Genomic DNA, 18,931 nt, shown 5'->3' on the forward strand with positions numbered 1-18,931 from the left:
GGAGCATATAGTGGAGCATGCAGAGATGTTGTTCAGTGCCGATCAGCGGCGTGCCAAACAGCAGCGGAGGAAGGCAGTGTGGGCGGAAGCAGCACGCAAGTGCACCGCTGTGGGCATGACTGTAAGGAGCGTCAAGGACTGTCACAAACGGTGGGACGACCTCAGGCTGAGGGTTCGGAACCTGATCTCCACACACCGCCAACGCAGCAGTGGGACAGGTGGAGGACCCCCTTCCCCACTGAGGCTGCAAGCATGGGAGGAGCGTTGCAGCAGTGTCCTCCACCTTGAGGGCATCCATGGGATTGGGGAGGCTGAGGCAGGAGTGAGCCCACCTGCAGATGCTGGTAAGTGGTGAAACATGAATGCCACATGAGAATATGTTGATGGCATGACTGGGCCAAAGGACCCATTAACAACCCCCCCACAAGCAGTGCATGACTGGTTCAAAGGACCCATTATCAATCCCCCCGCCCCCCAAGCAGTGCATGACTGGGCCAAAGGACCCATCATGATCCGTATGGCAACCAATATCACAACAATGCATACCCCCAACAATCAGATGCATGTAACTAACACTATTGAATGATCAACCTGTATGATGCATGTGATGCACCCATCAGCCACCACCACAACACTAATTGCATGTCCTCTGTGTCCCCACAGCCGTATCAAGTGACAGTGATACTGCACAACAGGCCAGGCAATCTGCACCGGCACGTGTCCAAGCCACCGAGGATGCTGCCAGCAGTTCGGCATCTCTGCCCCCAGTACCAACTGCAACAAATGTGCTGGCCACCACCACCAACATCCCCAGCGTCGCCACACCGCCTGAGGCAACACAGGTGTCACGGGAACCCATCATGCCCACCCAAACCAACACAGAAGGCAGCTGCACTGCAGAGGAGGCGGCCTGCAGTGACAACAGTGCCCCGTTAGAGCACTCTGATACTGGGCCACAGGGGGAGATGCCCACATTTGATGACCTGGGATCCTTCCATCAGCTGGAGTTTAGCCCCACATCACTCCGAAGTCCCATGAGGTCACCCACCCCATCTATGGCAGAGCTTAATTCCCGCATGCAGCAGATGGAGGAGCAGCAGGCTACCCTCACCCAGCTGGTGGTGAGGCAGCTCGAGGAATCTAGGCTGCAGAGGGAGTGCTAAAGCATGTCAGTGTGTCGCCTATCAAGGTCCATTGGACGCTTTGCCAGCACTATTGTCACCCTGGCACGCCATGTGCGGGAGGGTAATGACAACACCTCCAGGCTCATAGAGTCGATGTTGATTGGGCAACAGGCAAATATTGCAAATATGCCATCTATACCTGATTCTGTGCCATCCAATACCACCACCCCATCCAGCTCCACTACTGCCAGTCCAAGGAGGCACTCGAGTCGGCTAACGGGGCTCTCGGGCAAGGATGCACAGGCACAGAAGCGCACACGGAAGTGATGGCATGTGTGTGGGGCACTGCAGTACACACGTGGACTTGAAGGGTGTGAGGGGTGGGTACATTTGTGTGGTGGGGGAGGTTGTTTTGGGTGTTTGAACATTGGGGCCTGGGTGGGGGTGGGTACGTTTGGGTGGTAGGGGAGGTTGTTTTGGGTGTTTGAACATTGGGGCCTGGGTGGGGGTGGGTACGTTTTGGTGGTGGGTGGGCACGGGTGTACAGCTTCCCTAACCATTGCAGCTCCTTCCCTGTTGTTAATTCATCAATATATCATCATTTGAAATCAAAACATACATGTGTGGACATCTATCATTTCATTTGCAGTACAACAAATCATTTATTGTCATCACCATGTCCATGCATTGCTGTGAATGTGCTGTGTCTCAAAAGTAAATGCAAATCTGTTCATCCCGTGCTCTTTGGCCATCAAGTGAACCCCCAGGGGGAGGTGGTGCCATCCCATCCCCATCTCCATCTCCATATCCATCCCCATTCCCATCTCCATCCCCATCTTCTTCATCTGCGTCTGGGGGCATTGGGATGTTCCTGTGCAGGCAGAGATTGTGCATCATGGCACATACGAGCGTGATTTTATCCGTCTTCACTGGGCTGTACAGCAGTGATCTGCCAGATCTGCTCAAACAGCGGAACCGGGCCTTCAGCAGTCCGAATGTCCTCTCAATCATTCCACGTGTGCGGACATGTGCCCTATTGTACGCCTCTTCATGCCTGTTCCTTGGTCTCCGTACAGGTGTCATCATCCATGGCGTGAGTGCATATCCAGCATCACCTACATGGGATGTAGATGGGGGGAAATTTCAGTGTTTGTGGTATCATGTCTTCATCTGATGCTGTGCTATCTTGTATCATTGTTCATTCATGCATGTGTGCCATGCAGTGGTTGGAAGTGTTTATTGGCCATCAGAGTGGATGTAGCCAAATGGATATTGACCTACACATTTACGTGCATGTGTACTCTGCCCTGCGGGTGACATTTGATTGTGAGTATGGCATAGTGCAGTGATGTGTACACATGGCAGAGTCACTCCACTGTAATGAAGTAGTTAATGCTGGACGTCTCATTTACAGGAATCATGTGCATTGGGAGGGCAGTGTTCCATTTGTGGGTGGGTGTTTGCAGTGGTGCAAGGTGTATGGGACAGTGAGAGTATCGGCTGTGTGTGTCATGTGGAAGGGTGTGTACGGCACACTGTGTTGACCTGTCATGTCTTCCTTTGTGATGTTTGGGATCCGCTGTCTATTTGGTTGATGGCAGGGGTGGTGATGCATGTGCGGTCACAGCGGCACACTCACATTGCTCATTGGCCTGGAGACACACACACCACTTCAACAGGGTCGGAGCATTGTCAGCTGTACTCACCTAATAGCCATGTGGTTTGTCCAGCATAGCGTTCCATGTACCGTGGCAACGTGGAATTCCGCAGTACCATTGAGTCATGGGTTGAGCCTGGGAAACGTGCGCAGCAGTGGGTAATCAGTAGCGTGGCATCACACACCATCTGTACATTCAACGAGTGATACTGTTTCCTATTGCGGAACACCTCAATTGCATTGCATCTCAATTGCACGTGGTACTGTCAGCTCAATGTCGGTGCAGTCAACTGCACCTATGCAATTTGCATGCCTGCTATGGCATGGAAGGCCAACTTGGTGGCAATGACCTCGGGGAGGGTACGGGGTAGGGATATGTGTTCCGACATCTGGCGCAACAGGGCATCCAGTACCTGTACCAGGATTTTTGAAAAACAGGGTTGTGATATGCCGTGCAGCTCACCGACCATGTGTTGATAAGTGCCAGTGCCAAGGAAATGCAGCACAGACACAACCTTCAGGGGGGGGGGGGTGGCAGTGGGGGTGTCTATGTGGCTGCTGATGTTGTCCTCAATCATGGCAGTGATGTACAGGATTGTTGGACGGTCCAGCCGGTATAGTGTGTGGATCTGTCCTGGGGTAAGGTTCCAGGGAGAGGCCCTGATGCGTGGTATTGCAGGCTGCCTGTGGGGTTGTGCTGGCTGGACAATGGGGTTTGCCATAGGTGCAGGGTTGGCTGGTTGGTGCCTGCACCTCCTCCGCCTCCTCCTCTGCACCATTACTGCCATCATGTGCAGTGCTGCCTGTTGGTTGAGTAGGCCCAGTCCAAGTGCTACTAGAGCTTCTGCCTGCATGGTTATGTGTTGTGTTGGGCTGGGTGTGGCCCTTTTGTAGGCTCCCAGTGTGCTGCTGGGTCCAGCTGGGCTGATTTGGTGGACCTGCCCTGATTCAGTTCAGCAGGCACTGTTTAACGTCATGTTTGCAGTGGCGGCAGTACCGCCACCGTGATCACGGTTTTAACGCCATTTTTCTGGTGGTGTTTCCGTGTCCGTGCTAGTTGTGATGCATGCGGTGTTTCGTATTACCGGTAACGGAGAGGTTTCCGTGCAGGTGGACTTTACGGGACCCTTAACTCCACGGTGGCGGTTGGGGGAGGTGCTATTTCCGGGGCTGCGGGTCATGATTGGGCGGACGTGGAAACAGTGCTGGTATGGTTTTACCGGCAGCTTTAACTCCGGACCGGTGTACTTGTAAAGAGGCCCTGTGTATTTTTATGGTTTCATTTTCTCCTGGTTTTGGGTGGGCTAATGTGATTCACTCAACTTCGAATGTATCTATGATTTTATTATGTTTTAAATGATGTATGGTTAAGGATAGCCACATACAACAATAAAAATAAATAAAAAAATGCAACAATAACCCTGAAATTAGCCTGCTTTTGAAAACAACGCCACCTTAAATATGAGGACACCTCTGAGTAGCGCCTAAACTCCATGATGACATCACTCATCAACGCAACTGTCCCTTAACTAAACGTTTTTCCACTACATACATTTCTATCTGCACATGAATACATATTCAATCAAAATAGGATATAATGTACACATAAATGTACACATGAACCTAGATTATATGAAAAGTATACTTTCTATGTAATAATGTCACATACTAAGTTTTCTACTAGAAATACAAAGTACACTGGAATGGATGGAACTGCACTTCCCAAAAGATGATTTTATTAAAGAAGTACAGAGTGAAAATGGTAAATTATTCTATATTTCATAATTGAGTAATGATGTTTTCTCATTTGGAAATGAATGATAGCTTGAGTTGGTATTACGCATACTTTACACTTGACAAACTGTAACAACGATAAAACAATCAACAGATTGACACACACACAAACCATGAAGATGCAGTATCTGGACATTTACCCTTTGATGAATAAGTACAAATATTAGAACACTGTATACAAGTATGCAAAGAATCCAGGGAAATCAAATTAAATTTAATCCATTATTAACAGATATGAAGAACTATTTCAAAAGGAAAATTGAGTATCATTGTGAAATGTGAACATGTATTCATTGCCCCCAAATATCACCTCAAACAAGCACAGATGACATCACCGAAAAAAGATTTGATGACGTTTCTATCCCTCCTTACCCCTAATTGTGAACCTCTATTGGTTCCTTAATGTACTATTTTGGTTACCCACAGTGAGTCCTCTTTTTTGAGTTAGTTGTAGACAATATATATAAACATTTCCTTTTTTGTAATGATGAATAAACATACATAGAATTGTACTCTGTGCTCACTGAAGGAGCAAGCATTGACATGTTGCAAATAACTTGTTGCAAATAACTTGTAATACGATAATAGCCCTAATGCTCTGTGATAATTTGTACACTTTATTTAAAATGCCTGCTCTTTCATCCCCCACATAGTACAAATCAACATGTAACTGTACCACTTAACAATTGAACTGGGGTCTTCCAACTCTTTAAGATGAGTAGCAATACCCTGAGATGGATGGGGATGCAGATGGTAATCAAACATCAATAATCCAGATGACACAAATAGTTTGGCAAAAAAAGTTTGTCTGTTTTAATCTAAGTAATTAAAACAGGGAGTACAACGAACCTCAACAATCGCTCAATACTCAACTTTCAACTCATTTAAGAAAAACATATTTTTTATAGACCACATGCGTCACTAGTGACGTGTAGACCAACGTCATCCTACGTGGCAAGCTTCTAAATCCTATCGGGAAGCGAGATTGGCTCTAAGTGAACTACTAAGTATAGTTGTAATATTTGTATAGAGTAACAGAGAGAAATAATTGGATAGTCAACAACAGGTGGAACAACTATGCCCTCCCTTCAAAATGGCCACTATGAACATCACTAAATGTACGACGTCCCATTGGTTACACAACTATAGGACTCCCAACTACGTGGTCCTCTCCAATTGGCTGGCTACTAACCCCCGTCAATAACCATCCACCTACTTTAGCAGCATGCAGACTGAACGATCAGGTGCGTGTGAGCTTATCTTGATGTCAGCTTCACACCAATTCAAAAAGAGACACTCCATCATCACCTCGACATTTCAGTGTCAATTAGTGTCTGAAGTTGCCTTGAGTTTGTACTGTTCTCTGGGATTTTTTAAGGAGTATGGGTACTTTCTGGCTTCCGTGCGTAGGTGTGATCTCCTAATGCATCCAACTGTCTTCCATCACGTGACTGAACACCATGAATTGAGCCTTTTTCGTGTATTTAACTGTATTTTCCAATAGTCCTCTGATGTCTTTGTTTAAAATTGACCTTCTTGAACAGGAGCTTCTGTTCTTTCCCGTTAATTGTATCTAATGTCAGCCAATTTTAGTTCTGATAAGACCTTGGCTCTTTTGCTCATCCAACTCCTTAGCTGAAATATATTTTGTTTAATTCAATTGCTTTTGTAACTGGGACACTGCATTTGAGGCCTTCCTCATTGTTCAAAACTGCTATATACATAGTGGAACCTTCATTCTTTATTCAATCCATATGTATCTATGAGGTATATATGTATATGTTGGTGCTTACCGCAATCTATTTACCATAAGCATTTGGCTAGCTTCATGATTGTTTTTCTGCTTGCATTTCATTGTGTCTGTACACGTTTAAACTAACTAAATATCTTCATTACGTTTGTGGCATACGTTTCTTCATCTTGATCCTGAAATGTCACTTATCCTTAGTACTTTTTAATTCTTCATAAATCGTCTGCCTCTCAGGTCTGATTATCTTCCATCTATGGAATTGATTCGGTTTCGTATGACATCACCATTCATCCTGGTCCTTCAGTTTCTTTGTTTCATTGGGAATCACATTCAAATGACCATCATATTGTCTTGGATGTAGGTATGGTTTCACTAAATGGATACTTTATGTTCCCATATTCTCTTAGGTATAGGCATTCTTATATGTACTGCACAGAGTAGTTTCTCTTCTTCTTGCCTTCTGATTAGTGTAGTATATGTCACATACTTGGTTCATACTTCTCAGGTAATGTAGGCGGGGTAGGTGGAGTAGGGGTACTTGGCTCCTCCTCTACACAATGATTTGAAATACCTTGCTTGTAAAATAAGGTTTTATGACGCTTTATGCACACTAATTAACAAAACATTATGAATTGTACAAAGTATAACGTGTAGACTGCTGGTGTTTTACACATGTGGGCAACAATCTGCATGTTATTACTTACTTTAAGCCACCAAAGTAAAACATGTGTTAAAGCATTTGACACATTACAAAATGCATATTACCATATTAAAATCCTAAAACAGTTCACATTTATTATAAGGATCACCACATAAAAAATTAAGCAACATGCCCAGTATTAATGGACATACCAGTGAATGGTCATGCATTACAACACATACAATACCACCTACTATACTTAATAATGTCATCTCTCACTTCAGTTACCTTATAAAGGATCGTGGCCTTTTGCCTCATTCCTACGTTCTGCCACAGAACCACCAGTGTCCCGCTATATTTTGATAACGCACAGTATGGGGTACTTTATTCCAGGCACAAATAATAAACAAAGAGAGAATAAAGTCAATCAATATTGCAATTGTTCAAAACAAATAACCACATTCAAACACAATCCAATGTGCCACTATAGCCTTATAAACCAAGAAAGGAGTCATTATTTGAGTATAATGACCCCTCACCAAGTAATGACCCGAGGCAAAATCAAGCAGCATAAAGTGGAGAAAGATCATGATCTCATGCAATATTAAATCCTCCCAAATTGCATACATTCATGAATACATAGTGTTAGTAACAATTCATGTTTTAGAGCATTGGAACTGAACAACATGTTTTACTTATTTTAGTACTACAAATTGTCAGCAGAAGCTGTGACTGAATTACGCAGAGTTCTCTGACAAATGAAAGTCCTCCTAGTTGATGAAGTGAGCATGGTCTCCAAATCATGCTGGCTTTAATTCATCTAAAAATGCAGGAAATCCTTAAAACGGACTACGAAAAACTGTTTGGGGGCACACGGTTTTTTGTTTTCAGAGACACATATTCCAAACATTAGGGAACAACGAATGCCATAATAAACTCATCAGGATTGGAAATGTAAATCTGTGGCAGCATTTTCGCTGGAGAGAACTATCACAAAACATGAATCAGTCTGCAGTTCTAAACAATGCTAACACTTTAAAAAGCATTAAAACTGGTCTGCTTACTAAAGAAGCAAAATCCGCTTTAAGAATAGACTACTACATGAGCTGTATGGACAAAATACATCTGACTCTGATGTCATGGAACAATTAACTCAGCAAAATCTAAACTGCATGTGTTTATTACCAATCCTTGTAAGCTGTATCCAATTCAATTATACAATGTTGAAAAAGGAATTTCAACCCATAGTGCATATCACCTCTACCTTGGTCTCTGGAGGATAGCTCAACGGCAACGTGCTTGCCTCGGAAGCAAGATGACACAGAGCAACACAGATTCGATCCCCGGGTCTGCGCTGAGAAATCTCTGGGTATTTAGCACGTTATAAATAACCTATCATATTATATCACAGACATACTAGAAATGCATTCCATGACTATCCCTTTGTGTAGAGGAGCAACAGCATGACTAAATAGCATAGCCTAATATATCTCCAACACAGTTGGAGACAAAAAGAATTATTATCTGTGTGTCTAAACTGCAGAGTATTTTTTTAATTATATTGTGCATTTGATTTTAGAGAAACAAAGCTTAAGCACATTTAGTTACATCTTCTTTACACTTTTATAAAAAGACATACATAGTTAAAGATTAATTCAATCGTATTTAGAAGAAAAAGATCAAATCTATTAAAATCAATAGAGAGAAAGAATTATCTAGCTCATAAGTCCAAGTCCCTATAAATCAATGTCAATGCGTCTATAAAGGGCTTTGCTCATAATTGGACTAACATTCTTCTCTATGATTTAACAATGTACTCAAAGGCAATTATTGAGATTGTGAAGTTCATTTGACCTTGGTTAATTTCAGTCCTTTCTTCTAAATGTGGTAAGCTACAGCGGTGATCACCATTGAATCTGCTCTGACTAGGGTGCTCCATATCGATCCAGTTGTGATCAATGCAGCCCACACAATCTTTGCAGATCTCAATGCAGAGTAATTTCAAAATGTGACCTTGATGTAGAACAATGTTTGGTCAATGGAGCAACTGGTACAGTTGATGGCTTTCAAACCTCTGCACATAAGAACAATATTCAGTTTGTCTACATCCACTTTGACAAACTTGCAGATGTAAAATGAATAGGCCGCACAGTACCACTTTTCCTTCTGTTCAAAGACATGGATGTACACAGAGAACAATTCTCTCTGTCTCTTGCATATATTGTCACTCTTCACAAGTCACAAGGTCGCACACTGGACCACACACTGATTGACATTGGCAGCACAGTCTTCAAAGGAGATTTGAGTTACGTAGCACTTTCAAGTCTTTGTACACTCAATGGTCGATTCCTAGCTGACATTACTTCCATCGTTGAATACAACAGGCTAGGTGCACTAGTCAAGTTATCTGCAAAAACCGTAAATAGCACTAATCACTATAAGTATCTGGTCCTTTCATTTTACATTGAACTGCGCCACCACTTACTCATTGGGTTGAATGCACTTGAAACCCCAATCTTTTCATGTCCCTTTTCTACAGTGATCACCTAGCTATCTAGCTGTCTGAAAGAAGCTGCACCCTAACCACTCTATACAGCTAAATGATAGTAATCATATCAGATAGGAAGTCATATTTAAGGAAGAAGGGGGTTAGTGCAGTACCTATAGGAACCACAATATGGGGGACAAATGACTTAATTACGAGGCAGCAGACATACATAATCATTGTTGTGAGTATAACACTGAAACCTAGACTCTTACCATGATGAACCTAAAAGTGATCTTGTTAAATATTAGTGGGCTAAATCACTACAGTAAGCAGAAATCATATAATCCAGATATCACCCTCTTTAAAGAAATGCACCTAACCGCCTAAGAAGGCAATAGATTAAATTGTTTGAGTATCATTGGTCTGCCACAGCTCATTAAAACTCAGAAGAAATGTGGGATCGCCACATTAATTAGGAAGTCAGTTATGGTGTCCCACAAGGCTCCTACCTATAACCAACTTTGTAAAATGTGTACACCAAGCCACTTTTTGACCACCTGGACAGGCTAAACATTTCATACACAAACTTTGCTGATGATACGCAGGTCCTCCTCACCCTTGACTATGCGAATATCAACCGTATCTACAGTATCATTCAGGCCTGGGCTTCTAAACACTATCTTTGCCTTAACGATGACAATATGGAGCAGCCCATTTTTGGCTCTGTGCACTGACTTGAACACCTTGACCCTGTGTACACCTCCTTTTGCATCAACAGGAACATTACCACAGTATCAACCCAGGTCAAAACACTAGGGGTCATTCTTGACTCAGAGCTAAAAATGCATAATCATGTCAAGGCAGAAGCCTCGTCTGCTGCCTACTTTACCAAACTCATTAACTTATCTAGGAAAGTCCTCACCCTGACAACTGCCTCACACAGGCCAAGGCCATTATTGGCAGCAAATTAGATTATTGCAATACCAGCCTCACAGGCAACTCCACTAAAAACCTTACAAAAACTTCAGCTGATCCAAATCAAAGCCATCAGGGCAGTGTGGGGCCTGAAATGATTGTATCAAATCTCTGTGGTGAAGCACACTGGCTACAAATCAAGGCATGCATTGAGTTCAAAAGCTTATCCATACTTTTACATCCACAAAACTGCACTTCCTTATCTCACCCATCGCATCTACAAAAAGTCCAACTATGCAGCCTGCAATCCTCCTACTCCACCTCTCTAATTACCCCCAGATTCATCAGGAAAAGAATGGGAGGAACAAGCTTCACTGTTATTGCTCCCACTCTCTGAAATACTCTCCCATTCTGTATCAAAGAAGAACCCTCCTACCTGATCTTTTGCAAAAAAGTCAAAACTGCACTATTCAACAAATATGCTTAACATTACTGCCTGAAGTGTATCACATGTAGCCAAAACTGTACCTGTAACCCAACTGTACCTGTAACCTTGTACCTGTTATTGTGCCCGTGATGAAATGCATTCTTCTAGCACTGTGATAAATCTGGGCCCAAGGTGCTATCAATAAACAAAATGAATAAAATAAATAAATAGAAGTGTCATTTTCATTATGCTCATATTTAATGATAGGAAATGAGGAAAGCCTTAATGCATGCCATAAAAAGCTAGCCCACTGACAACAGCAGCATAAGAATGAGGAGGAATGATTTTAAAGACAAATTAGCAAGGAAAACTGTGGAGATAGCGAATAATAGCTGGGATAGGCACTTCAGTGCAGCTGGCCAGAAAAAAAGTAAATATGTTTGGCTTTTAGTATCTAGGAATACTAACGAATTGGACATAGGAGGAAGGGATCTCCTAGAGATCCACATTAGAGCAAATGTGTAGATAGATCACTTTCAGGCTTTGCATAATTGTAGAACCGACAGAAGTGGGACAAGTGCTGATAGTCAAACTATTATCCACCTTCATGGTGGATAAGGTGAACCATGTATCATCCAGGCAAGGGGCCACACATCAGATGGTAAAGATGGCATCCTCAATTACATGTTCCTTAGCCAACCAGAATTATGGATACCTGCTCTGGTTCAATATTTCAATGCACTCATTATCATGAGCATGACACCAATGAGCTGGTGCACTGGGATTATAGTTTCAATATTTTACAAAAACTGACACATAGCGGATCCATGTGCCTACTGCCCTGTTACTCTATTGGACAGATCACTAAAATTATTAGCAGTTATTCTTCTAAATAGATTGGAGGAATGGGTTCAGGAGAGCAATGTCCTGTCAGACATGCAGCTGGCATTTAGGTGGAGGAACAGGTACTATTTTCAGAGTCTGAACCTTTGCCTGATTTTGGCCAAATATGTCAAAGTCGTGGGCATTCCTGTCTAGGTGTCCTTCATGGATCTGAGTTCTGATTTTGACCACGTGGAAAGCAACTGCCTGTGGAGCACGCTAAGCAAAATAGGTGTACCAGGGCTACTTCTGCAAAGAATTATTACCCTTCACAGAAACTCTAAGGAGAGGGTAGGTTTTGGAACTGGAGGCAAACTCAGTGATGAAACAAATTTGGATAAGTGGGACGGCAAGGGTGCATGCCGAGCCCTCTGTTGTTGAATCTGTACACAATCTCACTTGAAGAGCATTTGCTTGCTTTAAAGGTAGATGTCCCAAGGTGCAGTGGCCGGAAACTCCCCCTATTAAGTCATGCAGATGAATCAGACTTACTGACAACCACACCCAAATCATTCCAACTATTGTTTGATGGTTACACTGCATATATGTCGGCCAGGGGTCTTAGAGTTAACCAAAAGAAGTGTCTTGTAATGTCCATTTTGGGGAAAAGGTAGACTCAATCAACAATATATCTAAATAGGTACAAATTAGGGGTCTACAATCAATTTAACTACCTAGGTTTACGTTTTATATCAAATTGACCTGGGACGACCATACAGCCAAATCAGCAACCAATATTAGATAGATTTCTGAGGGTATTTTCAGATTTGACACTAACATCAAGCACTATTCCACTCAACACATGTTGACTATTCATAGAGGCAAAGCCATATTAGTTGGGATGTATGGATGTGAAATATGGGGCTACACTAATCGAACCCATCTAAAGATGACTGAAAATAACTTTCTAAGAAGATTACTGTCAGTCCCACAATCCACCTCGGTTGACACAACCCATTTTGAGACTGGAACAAGATATATCAAAGATGTAATTCGAGCTAGACAATTCTATTTTGGCCCAGTGTCTGGGTGGATAGTGGGATAATCTAACTAAGGTCCTGGTAACTAATCTATTACCATTAAGCAGTTGGGGCAAGGTGGGCTGGCATACTTACGTCAAGTCTCTATTTAAGCAAGGCCTGGGAACTTGCTTCACTGACCATAAGCTCTTTGTTGTGACACCCACATGGACCTTAACATTTAAAATTGTGCAATTCCTGACTGACAAAAGTAATGACAAAATGGTGACCGGCATACAGGTTAGAGGATATTTACCCAACACACCTAGGCAGGCGGTTCCACGGTTTCTAACGTTTTTGACTAACCAATACCACAATAATCTGCTCACCAGAACAAGGCTAAACATTCTGCCTTGGGCAGTGAAGACACCAACTCATACACATGTCCCAATAATAATTCAAAAATAAGACAACACACCTGTCAGGGAATAAGACCAAGAGATAGCTTTGCAAGGATACCAACGTTTATACAATATAGAGAATGCAGCAAAGAACTCTGCTGCCCGAGAGCGCTCTGCCAAAAATTACATGGGTAGCACATTATAAAATACAGTTACATCATCAATGAAGATTTCAGACTATGGTAGCTGAAAGGGTGCTGGATGGCAGTGAAGATATAGCAGGGCCTGCTGCATAGGGGATGCAAGGCGACTGTGGCTTCCCAGCCAATATTGATGCACATGGGTCAGCTGGGCTCGTCTCTGTGGTGAAGGTCAGGTCAGTGAGTGTAACATTCCTGAACTATCTAAGCTAAACAACAGGAACTGAATAATGGTGAATACCTGGACCTCACATGCAAAAAGAGGCCCTTTGTAAATAGGGAAAAATATATGGGCATGCCGCCTCCACATTCAGGGCTTCATTAATCCCTCACCTCCTGCACCCAGTGTCTTCCGTGGGGGATTGATCTACGGTCTACCTTTCCGGTGTCTCTTAATATGAACAGACATATATTGTTGTAGGGAGAATATATGCCTACCCCGTATTAGGCCTAGGGTGTGTGTCCTGGAATGGCCGGGGGAAAGGTGTTTAGATGCTTATTATGAAAGGAATGGTGAAGTCAGGGCTGGTGGGCTCTGGCCTGGAGAGTTAGAGGGTCAGGGGGGCACTGGCAGTTTAGTGGAGATAGATGTGTATTCATGCTGCAGTCTGTATCTGTCCCACGCTCTTCGCAGATCGCCTTTTGTGGCAAAATGATACTCGAAATTTGCAACATTAAGAGGATAGGAAATGGTTGAGCAGCCGTGAGAACAAGGCTCGTGTGGAGCTGGCCTGATGTGCTTGGCTCTTCTGTGAGAGAGGCCGTGGAGGTGATTTCTGCAGCTCTGCAGAGAGGTGGGGTCTGGGCCTAATAGAAAATGGCGTCAGGGCCTAATGCAAAATGGAGTCTTCATACAAGGACATGGGTGATGTTATAGGTGTATGTCTATGTATTATGGGGTTCATACACATGCAGGGGTGGAGGGGCCTCTTTCCCCCTTAGCCTCAATGGAGTCTATGGGCCTCATTATAACTCAGGCGGTAATAACGGTGGCGGTAAACCCGCTGCCACTGTTGTTTCCGGACCGTCTGATCACGACTCCTGCAGGCGGGAGGTGATGTTCCCGCAAGGTCTGACCTGGAGGGTTTAACACCGCCCGCCTGCAGGCGGACGAGGAAACACCGGCAGTAATTCCGGGAATCACGGAGGCAGAATGGTAATGCAAGTCCCATGGTAACCAGGCGGTTTTACCGCCGCGGTTACTGCCGGACTCGTAATGAGGCCCTATATGCTTTGATTGTGCCTAGGGAGCATGGGGAAGACCCCTTCCTTCCCAACATTCCCAACATTCCCCCTTTCATTACTCCTATAGTAACAAATTCCCTGCCCCAGTATTTCTACATTCATTAGCCCTTCGTTCTGCCTCCTCCCATGTAGGGTTTCCCTTTATTGGCATCCATACCCTGCACACAGTCCTCAATCTCTCCCCACATCATGCATATTCTTCAGAGGTACAGGCCATGTACGTGCATCCACCATCCCCATCTAAGTCTACCTGTACCTCTTTGTAATTTTCAAGATTCTGTGGTTGTACAATGGTTGTGTGACAGTAATTGTCTACCTCATCCCCATTGTGGTATATTGCCACTATATCCTGTTTGGGCTAATAGCTTTCCCCTGTTTTTATCTGGTCTTCCTTAAGCATCATGAGGCATCTTGTTATTATTATTTCTATTACCAATAGTCACCATTGTCATTGCACTACCATGAACCGGCTGGCACACACAAAAGATAATCAGGATGAACATGATGATAGAACTCAGCATCTTCATGATTGTCCCCAGCCATGAGGGTGAACCAGTCGTTCTCCTGCCCTCTGGCCTCCTTCTTCATCTTTGCAACAAGTTCGCGCACTGCTGCTATCACATGTGATAATGTCACATTTTCAGCATCTGCAGAAGGTATGAACGTGCAACATGAACTCCCGATCTTTTTGCAAACACCACCCTCAATAGCAGTGAGGAGGGCTAGGACATAGCGGTTTTGCATCATCATTAGCCGAAGTGCTCTTAGTTTCACTTTGATGATGTTGAAACCTTCCCTTGTGTCCTTTGCCAGCTGGATGATCTCCCACCACACAATTTGAGGCCATTTGGCATTTGCTCTGGTGTGGATGCCTGGCACGAGAGATGCAAAAAATGTCTCTGCTCTGTTCAAAAAGTTTGTATTCTTCGTGAATCAGTGTGAGGAGGTCAGATGACTTCTTGAGACAGGTAGTTTGAGGAGTACCTTCTCCAGAAAAGGTGATCATGCAGCTCTTTTTCTGATAGTATGCGAAAGATGGGGGTGATGCGGTGGGTGGTGTTTATGTATGTCCTGGGGCCACTTGTCCATCTGGAGGCACAGCTTCCCCTTTAGGTTCTCCTCAGGTACCACCAGCAATGAGGAATGCAGTTTTGCTCTGGCTTGGATGCTGAGCACGAGAGATGCAAAAAATTTCTCTGCTGAGTTCAAAAGTTTGTATTCCTCGCGAATCAGTGTGAGGAGGTCAGATGACTCTTGAGAGAGGTAGTTTGAGGAGTACCTTCTCTGGAACAGGTAATCATGCAGCTCTTTTTCTGATAGTATGCGAAAGATGGGGGTGATGCGGTGGGTGTTGTTTATGTCAGTCCTGGTGCCATTTGTCCATCTGGAGGTACAGCTTCCCCCTTTAGGTTCTCCTCAGGTACCACCAGCAATGCGGAATGTAGTTTTGCAAGCACACATTAGCCCCTCCAGGATGATGTGAGGTGCAATTAAGCATTTTTACCGCAAACCCAGTAGTAGTTAATTCGTGCAACAGTGCCTTTTCGAAGATCTGGGATGATGATGGTTCTGTTGCAATGTTTGTTAGAACCCATGGATACTTTCCCTTCGCCATGAAAATAAAATTTGTAATTTTTTTCTTGCTGTACCTTGATTGGATTTTCAAGGGCTGTGACCCACTTTAGCTTTGTGATATGGTCTGTCCATATTTGTGAGCATGTTTTTTCCACAAAGTTTAGCTTTTCATCCACGTGGCCCCTTCACTTTGCACATGAATGTTGAGTCTTGCCATTTGTTTTCTGCAAAGCTTCTGTCTATAGCCAGGAACGATTCTTTGAAGCAGTTAATTTCCTTTGATCCCTTCTTGCATTTTCTTTTGTCTGGTGGGAGAAACTTAATTTTCACAGTGTGTTCCTGAAAGGTGCCCTTTATACAACAAAGTACAAGGTGGATGAGACATTGTGACTCTACTAGGGGTACCTCTTGAGGCACTAAAACCTTGGGCGCCCCAGATGCATGCAACATTGAGGAACACACGTAGCAGCTCCCATTGGTCATTCTCCTTCCCATGGCACTCATGTGCGAGTGCCTACTGTTAAACTGCCTGGGACGGCGAAGGTCCACCACTTCATCTAATCCTAAGCCATGTTAAGCATCATATTTATATTGTTGTGTCTGCCTTTTCTTACTTCTATTATGCAAGAGATTGTCTTTTCCCTTTCAAACCTCTACACAGTCTGTCACTGTTGCATAGTGATCTTTGTACCTTTGTGGGTAACAACTGAACTATTAAGCTACTGCAAAACGTGGATTGGGAGGTACTACACATGGTATTAGTGGTGGCCAACATCATAGGTTGCTTACTATTCATTGGGGAAACAGCCTTATTTACATTTGCATCAGTGTTTACATTTTCTGGCTGCGATACCATAGTGCGGAGGAAGGAACTTGATATCGTATTGGGTACTTGGATGAGTAACACATCAAACATTTCACCAAGCGTTGAGGTAGATATTATGTTAGGTTGGGAGGTAGCTTGTGGAGCTATAAACATAGTAGTGTGGCAGTTTGACATTCAATGCATTAGATATGCTTTCACTTAAATTATTCACAAATAACATTTCTGGGGTCACTATGGTTGCATTCTTGTGTAAACTCGTTAAATTTAAAGACATATTGCTGCTTCCCCTACATCTCCCCCTGTCCCCCTTCTTTTATATGGCCCCCCAAATGAAAGTAGCACCTGAACAAAGCCCACAAATCTACATTGTTTTTGTAAAGAATATTGCAAGAAAGTGCAACCCAAAGTGATAACTGTAAATTTGGGTTGCACTTAACTTGTTCCTACTGCTATCTAACCGAACATAAGCATTAAGCAGCATCAACTCCAACATTGTTGCACCTATAAAAATTGATAAAACGGTGTGGGCATTAATAAAGTTTTAGATGGGATGAGAGAGAGAGAGAGAGAGAGAGAAAGAGAGAGAGAGAGAGAGAGAGAGAGAGAGAGAGAGAGAGAGAGAGAGAGAGAGAGAGAGAGAGAGAGAGAAAGCTAACTTATTTTAAATTATTTTACTTTTTGCCCTACATGTTTTTTCTCATAAATTAGATGGTTTCCTGACATTTTCCTCCACGTCACCTTTTACAGCACTGCAGCGTTTACTTAATTGTTCTCCTCTCTCTCTAGTTCTACAATATTGTGTGCCTTTTGGACATCTGAGAGATGGATCCAGTACCGCACCTCTTCACTTTTACAGCTAGGGGGGTGCAGTAGATCACCTCATATGACTCATGGAATCTTGGAGAGTTCCATTTCCGCACAAAACTCTGTATGTATACTAACTCTCCTGGCATCAGAGGTTGTACTGGGCTGTCTTGTGCTGCAGTTGTTGTGTCTGTTTCACTTTCTGTGGTGAACAGTGGTGCAATTGTTTTGCAATGCATCTTAAGGCTCGTCTGAGCTGTGTGAGATATTCTTTAAATTCATCCCCTAGTACCATGGCCATTCTGTGGGCATCAGACAACCTTCTTACTGGTTATAATGGCATTTGCATGTGTCCACCAGTAACGATGTCATGGGGGGACAGGTGGTGGTCCTTGCTAGGCTGGGTGTGCAGCTTAAACAGTGCGAGGGGCAGACAGTAGACACAGTTTTTCTATAGGGAGTGGCACAGTTTTAATAATCTACTCTTAAGGAGGCCATTTATTTTCTCCACTATCCCGATTGCTTACATGGGGTAAATCAAGCACATTGTATGTTTTATTCCCAACAGTGATGTTACTTCTTTGAACATGTCATGGACAAAATGAGTGCTTTTGTCTGACCTTATCACCTCACATATCCCCCACCGGGGAAGACCTCTCGGACAAGGAACTTAACTCCACGCTTCGCATCTGGGTGGGCAAAGGGCCCTGCTTCCACCCAACGGGAAAGGGACACACCACCAAAATTAGATATCTTGCCCGTTGTCCCATGTCTCCGTAATCAATCTGCAGCTCATGTAAGGGCCCCACAGTGCAGGGTAGCATTCCTCGCAGTGTTCTTAGAGTCATCCCTGAGTTGAACACTTGGCACATTGTGCCCTCAACCACCATCTTGTTGAGATATTCTGGGAGGTTCGGTATGAACCAATCTTCCTGGAGACCGTCTGCTTTGTGCAGTTTTGAACTATGGGCGGGAAAGTGCAATTGTTCGAATGCCACATACAATAGCTCTACGGGCATGACAACTTTTCCTGTTGTGGCCTGTCTCCATAGTAGATCAGTGGGTGACTGTGTGCACTCTCGTTTGGTCCATAATTCTTGCTCGGTAGGCAGGGCTCTACGCTGCAGCTCTATTATATGTGCAATGGGTAGTGCATTGTAACCCTCTGAATTTTCTCTTGTACTTTACAGGATAAGATGCAGTCTGCACTCATAGGTATGGTGAGATATGCTGTTTTTTTGCTG

This window comes from Ambystoma mexicanum, chromosome 5p (genome assembly GCF_040938575.1).
Source record: "Ambystoma mexicanum isolate Mex_15411 chromosome 5p, UKY_AmexF1_1, whole genome shotgun sequence".
Lineage (NCBI taxonomy): Eukaryota > Metazoa > Chordata > Amphibia > Caudata > Ambystomatidae > Ambystoma > Ambystoma mexicanum.